Below are 6,703 nucleotides of genomic sequence, written 5' to 3'. Positions count from 1 at the left end.
AGCTCTGACCACTCAGTAATCAAGAAGCTACATCACAAATGGGAAATAGGAGAGGGTTACCGTAGAATTTAGAGGTGCTGAGAACCTTATATATAAAAAGTGATTTAGGAAAACCACAATATAAGCTATATTTGGATAACAGAAAACATATTTTCCCCAAAAAAAACACCCCAGAACCAGAGGACATGTACTAAAATCAAAAGGCAACAAACTCAAAAACTTGGTTTATGGTTTGTTACTACATGTTCTAAGTGCTGAGAATCACAGAAGCTGGTGAGGACTCATTGGGATTTGGAAGGGGCACAGAATCATCAAGTCCAAATCCTGGTCCTGCATGGGACACCCCAAGAGTTATATCATAGGCCTGAGAGGATTGTCCAAACCTTCTTGAACTCTGTCAGGCTTGGTGCTGTGACCACTTCACTGGGGAGTTGTTTCAGTGTCTAGCAACCCTCTGGGGGAAGAACATTCTCCTGATATCCAACCTAAACCTCCCCTAACACAGCTTCAGGCCATTCCCTCGGATTCTCTCACTGCTCACCACAGAAGAGATTGGTGCCTGGCCTTCTTTGGATGCTCTCTAATGATATAATGTCTTTCCTATACTGTGGCACCCAAAACTGCCCTCAGCACTCAAGGTGAGGCTGCCCCAGAGAAGAGCAGAGCAGAGCAGGACAATCCCCTCCCTTGCCCAGCTGGTGATGCTGTCCCTGATGCCCCCAGGACACACTTGGCCCTCCTGGCTGCCAGGGCTCTGCTGGCTCATTTTCAGACACCGGGTCCCTTTCCACAGTTATTCTTTCTAGCTACTTGTTCCCAAATCTAAACATACTTAAAGATGTATAAATATCAATAATGATATTTTAGGTCCAATGTAAAAGTTTAAATAACTTTCCATTTTTCATATTCAAGAAAATGGCTCTTCAGGAAATATTCCAGGGAGGAAAAGAATTTTTATTTATTTTTTTTACAGATAAATATAATTAATAGGATAGAAATATCTTTCATTTTGTACAGAATACAAGTTTTTTTCATTGTTATTACTTGTTCTGTAAAAAAATGAGGCAAAATTATCAATGATGAAATGTGTCTGGATATTTATATGTAATTTATACTATAACCTTTTTAGGTGTCACAATGGAAGAACACTGTATCTTTTCCTCTTTAAAAAGTATTGTTCAAGTTACTTGGCAATAAAAATGTTAGACAGTGTATCTAGCCAACTGACCTTTAGAGCATATTTACTTGGCTATCAGGCACTTTTCAATATGTATGGATTTGGCACTAGACACATTCTTGCATAATTCCTGTTTCTATAATACATATGATGAAGCCCAGGAGCTACTGAAGACAAAAAGAAAAAAAACAACAACCCACCACAATGCCAAACCACAGCCTTACGAAAGCAGCCTTCGTCAATGGCCGAACCACAGCTTTCCATTTACTGAGTTTCCTGAGTCTCACCTTTATGCCAGCAAACATCAGCACAAAGGAGTTCTTCATTCTCCTAGGCTAACAGTGTACCAACTTTTTTGAATCTACTGCCTTTTTCTTCAAAATAACTTATCAGTCAGAACTTGTCTTGCCCTGATAAGCCTGTAAGCATGAATTTGAGATAGGGTTCTTAGATCAATAAATTATGCATCATTAATATTGTAGGAGGTCTAAATAGATACTTATTAACACTTAATTTTATTTATAAATAAATAAATTGTTCTATGAAAATTTTCTAGAAACTTTAGGGACAAATTCTTAAATGTTTTTAGTGAGTTTATTTGTCAATATCTTAATTGCTGAAGGATTTATCCAATTTGAGAGACATCTGAAACTGAATCTTACTAATGAGCCATGCAATAGGAGGAGAAAGGCTTATGTTTAGTTAAAATAAGGGACCTAGGAAGTCCAGTAGAACACAACACATAACCTAGGTAAAGCAATTCTTGTTTTAATTAAGAGTAATGGCTGGCTGACTCAGGACAGGAAAAAGCTGAGCTTTAGGAAAAAAAAACCTAAAACTTTATAAATTTTCAAGTACTACTTTATACTGATTTTAATATTCTGACAAGGAGTCCACTACAACACTTTTGTAGGCATTTTTCTGACATAAAAAATAATAAAAAATAATTGGATAAAAAAGTATAAAAATAATTGGATCCTAAACTCTAATCCAGATTTTTCTGGGTTGGATTTCTAATTGACTTAGTTTGCTATGCTTCATCTCTTAGACAATGAGATCTTGTTATTAAAATTTCTCTCTTCATAATGATGCAGTTGTCTCTTTAAATACTCTGAATGCTATGCAGATTTTTTGTCAGGAAGACCATTACAAACTACACAACAAATTAAAAAGGCACATCCAGAAGGAAATAATGACATTTAGGCATACTAGATGAAAATTCTCAACTTTTATATAGTACTGGAGACAAGCCTATTTTTTGAAACTTCAGCTCAAAGAACACACACTTAAATCTTTAGGTCAAGCTACCCAGATTGAAGTCAAAGGCTTTGTAACTGTGTAAACATGGCAGCTGTATAATATAATATATATATATTGTTATCCAGGACAGTTTGTTAGGATTTCTAAACCTGCTTGTGAAGAAAGGAGTTAACCAAGACAGCAGTTAGGAAACAGTTATAAAGAAATACAGTCACTAAAGACAGAATGAGGAAGAGTGAAGTATTCAAGAGGTTGTATGTAGTCAGAGAAGCAAAGTCAGTTTGGGTTTTTAAGATGGGGGAGGCAAATAATCCATAGGGCTGCAGGGGAGTAAAAGACTTGTTGCAAGGGGAGAGATGTAACACATCAGGGTTAATGCTGAACAGCTGTACCTGATGTAAGTTTTGATGCTTGGACATAAGCCTCGAAGGGGTAAGAATCTCACTGGTTTGAGGCTGTGGATAAAAGCTTACCTATTAACTGAAATAAATGCAGTTGGAAACAGAACTTGGAAATATGTTCTTCTGCTTTTCAAAGGCGTGGCACAAGCTTGGCACATACTGGAGGGCTGGCAGCCCTGCAAAGGCAGTCGCATGGTGCCAGTTCAGTGAGATTCACAGGCAACTGCTTCAAGCAAAGGAAAACCCATGTCTCAGTAAAAATCCAAGGGATGATTAATGTAAGGCATTTCAAACACTACTAGCAGTGTGTGTAAGATTTAAAAAAAAAAAAAAGAAAGCAATGTTTTGCTTCTTTACCATCTATGGCAATGCCTCAGAGTTTCCTGTAAAATCAAGACAGCCTGCAGCAAAATTATTGTTTTCCCAGAACAATAGTGCCATTGCCAGGCCCCCAAAAGATACAGTGACCCTCCAGAAGAGGCACAGTATCTTCAAAACTCCCCTGAAAAAAGAAGATGAAACAGAACAGAATTCCAAACAACAAAGATGTTTCAGCAACATTGAAAAGACTAGAATTGCACAAAATATCAGAAGCTTTCTAAGACCATTCTGAAGTGCAGGCAGTGACATAGGCTCATTGAAAGAAGCATCAATGAGGTCTGAGAAAGAGAAGGTGGAATAGCATGCATAAAAAGGAAAGGAAAATCCACAATACTAAAAGATTGCATGAGCTACAGTAATAATGCAGTATATTTGAAAGAAAAAAAACATATGAACAAATTCTGTGCAGTTTGCTATTCATATACAGATCATCCTAGTGATACTTCTTTGATAAAAAATGGAACAAAAATTGCTGACATTGTCATATAGTTTGAACTTCTACCTGTAATAAAACATCATTCTCATACATTCTCTGCAAAAGAATGGCAGGTTTTGGACTGATTTTTTGTTTTTTACAAGAATTTGTAATCATTAGTTATAATTATGAGAGATTTTATATATATATATACAGAATCCTTATAGCTGTATCCTGCATATATATATATATACAGAATCCTTATACCTTTTAGGCAAAGACAATGCCCTGATCAGGGCTCCAGGAGCACAAAACCTGCTACGCATCACCTACATGATAGCATACCTATTCTCCACACATTTGTTAGGCAGCTATAGAGTAACAGCAAAATGTTCCCGATAGATACCAATAGGTGACTATAAAATACAAGTGCTGAAAAAGTTCCTAATTTAACCCACCAGTTTGTATCTTCCAAAAAAGATTTCACAACAACAAGATAACAATTAGCACCTGTTAAGCTTTTAAGACAATCTGCTATGAAGAGTTCTAAAATGGTATCCAAGATAGAAAGATATCTCTGCTCATGGAGGCAATGCAGATGCAGACTACCCATAAATCTCTTTCTTGAAACCCACAGCAATCAAACACAATTTAAATTGCAGCACAGTATTGCAGAGCAAGCATTCTTACGGAAAGCATTTTCTGCAATATATAGGAAGGTAAGTACTTAAATGACTAAAAGCACTCATGATGGCATACTATTTCAACTTCCCTCATATTCTTTAGATAGGAAAATGCATGCGATACTGGAAAGGTTGAAACAGTGGAGATACGCCTTTAATCCTAACAGGTAACACAGAACCATTCATAGCTTCAGTTTTGTTCCTGAAAATGCTTGATAGTTTTTCTGTATCTCTCTTCAAGTAAACTTGCAGGGGTAACAGAACACCCACATGGTTCTATTATTGTTTATTGCAAATTAGCAGTCCTTTAAAAAGTTACATGAAAGATGCCTCCTGAGCACATGTTAGCTTTCAGCAGTTCTTCACAAAGAACTGTTGGATACCTTTTTCCTCCCACAGTTTTATATTTCATTTTGGCAAAGACAGAAATATGTTCCCAGTAGAAAACAACCCAGCCAACTGCTGGCCTTCAAAGAGACCTATGAAAAGAAGTAAAAGATAATAGGCTTTCCTCTTCCCTGATAAATCCCTAGCTACCCACGGGTATACATCTCTGCTTTGCAGGTTTTCTCTTAGTTTAATATTCATTAAGAGAATATCAAACTCAGCTAGTCTCATTACTGAATTTTTTGATTACTCTCTTGTGTATTATTTTAATTTCTGTTGTTCATATGTTCATGTATAAAGCTGAATGAAACCATATTAAATACTAACAGTGACAGAGAATTCACACATAACAGACATCTTGACAGCTAGAAAAGGCTCAGCTCCTTCCAATTTGACTCCACTGATTTGGTCCAAATAATACATACTCTCATGCCTCACTTTTCTACAAGCACTTGTTTTCCTCCCATCCTCTCTTTGCATAAATCTCAACAGTTTCACTTATTCTTCCAAACTGCATAGCCACAGAAAAAATAATGATGGAAAAGATCTCCAAAACCATTGAGTGCAACCTCTGGCCAAACACCACACTGTCAGCTACAACACAACCCCAAAACACCACATTCTCAGCTAGAACACAGCACTGAATGCCATGTCCAGTCACTTCTTGAACACTTTCAGCCATGGTGGCTCCATCACCTTCCTAGGCAGCTTATTCCAATGCTTGGCAGTCCTTCCAAGGAAGAAGTTCTTCCTTATGTCCATTCTTAACAACTCCCGACCCAGCTTGAGGCTGTGCCCTCCCATTCTGGCAATTGTTGCCTGGGAAGAGCCTGACCTTCACCTGGCCACAACCCCCTTTCAGGCAGCTATAGAGAGCCATAAGGTCTCCCCAGTTCTCCTTTTCTCTGGGATAAAAGTCCCCAGCTCTCTCAGCTGCTTCTCACAGGACTCACTTTCTAAGCCCTTCTCCAGCTGTTGACCTATGGTCTTGAGCAAAGTTTCAAGTTAACACTCACAAGGTCCTGTTTTGATTGCCTACTCCTGTAGGCAATCAAAATCACAGAATCATATTTACAGGATTTGATTAATGAGAAGCAAGTTAGGAGCTGGAATTGTAGAGGTCATACACAGAGTCTGGTCCTTATTCTGATAACAGAACATATCTAAGTGTCTGATATATTATCATCAGAAAAAAATGTGAATGCCATGCAATTAAATTCTGCAATACTATGGTTAGCATTGTTTGGGTTTGGTGTTTTTTTAACTTTCCCTCAGTTATTTAGTGGCTGGGTGCCCCTCTTATGTTTTCCGTGTCAGGTTGGTTTTTCCCTAAATGGAACAAAATATTTTTCTACACATCTGTCACAGCACTTCTTGAATAAATAAATACTGAGAATCAGAAAGAATTTCAGAATACAAAATTTATTTTCAGATCTTTCATTTTTATTCTAGTTATATTTCTAAGTTTGCAACTCATTGTAATACTCTTTCAGAGATGGCAGAATTTTATTTATAAGTCATGTACAACTATCATTTTCTTTACTTAAATAACTGTCATTTTTGCTAAGCTTTTTGCAAGCTAAATATACAAGTAAGCTCATCTAAATTATACCAAAGGCAATTATCTATAAATTTATATTCTAATTAATGTGTTCAACAAAAATTTCTGGTCAGATACCCTCTGAAATTTCCTTTTTCCTAAACATGTATTTCATATATTTATGATGAGGAGACAGTTCCATGCTTGCATATTGTGATTCCCATCTTCAATAAGAATAATTAGCCTGCCAAGCTTTCTCAGTAATTCCAACTCATACATTTCATTTTAATGGTTTCAGACAATAATTTTCCCATTAACAGGAATCTGAAAAATATTAACAAAGTCAGGTGAAAAGTACAAAAGAGGATTGCAGTATTTTGCCCTGAGAGTGTAAGCTTGACTTCCAATTGAATTTAAGGTAGCAAGGGAAAAAACAATATTTTATGCCAATATTGCAAA

The sequence above is a fragment of the Cyanistes caeruleus genome, chromosome Z, assembly GCF_971803275.1.
Source record: "Cyanistes caeruleus chromosome Z, bCyaCae1.hap1.1, whole genome shotgun sequence".
NCBI classification, from domain to species: Eukaryota; Metazoa; Chordata; class Aves; order Passeriformes; family Paridae; genus Cyanistes; species Cyanistes caeruleus.
The sequence above is the reverse complement of the archived record's forward strand: the minus strand, read 5'-3'. Positions refer to the sequence as shown.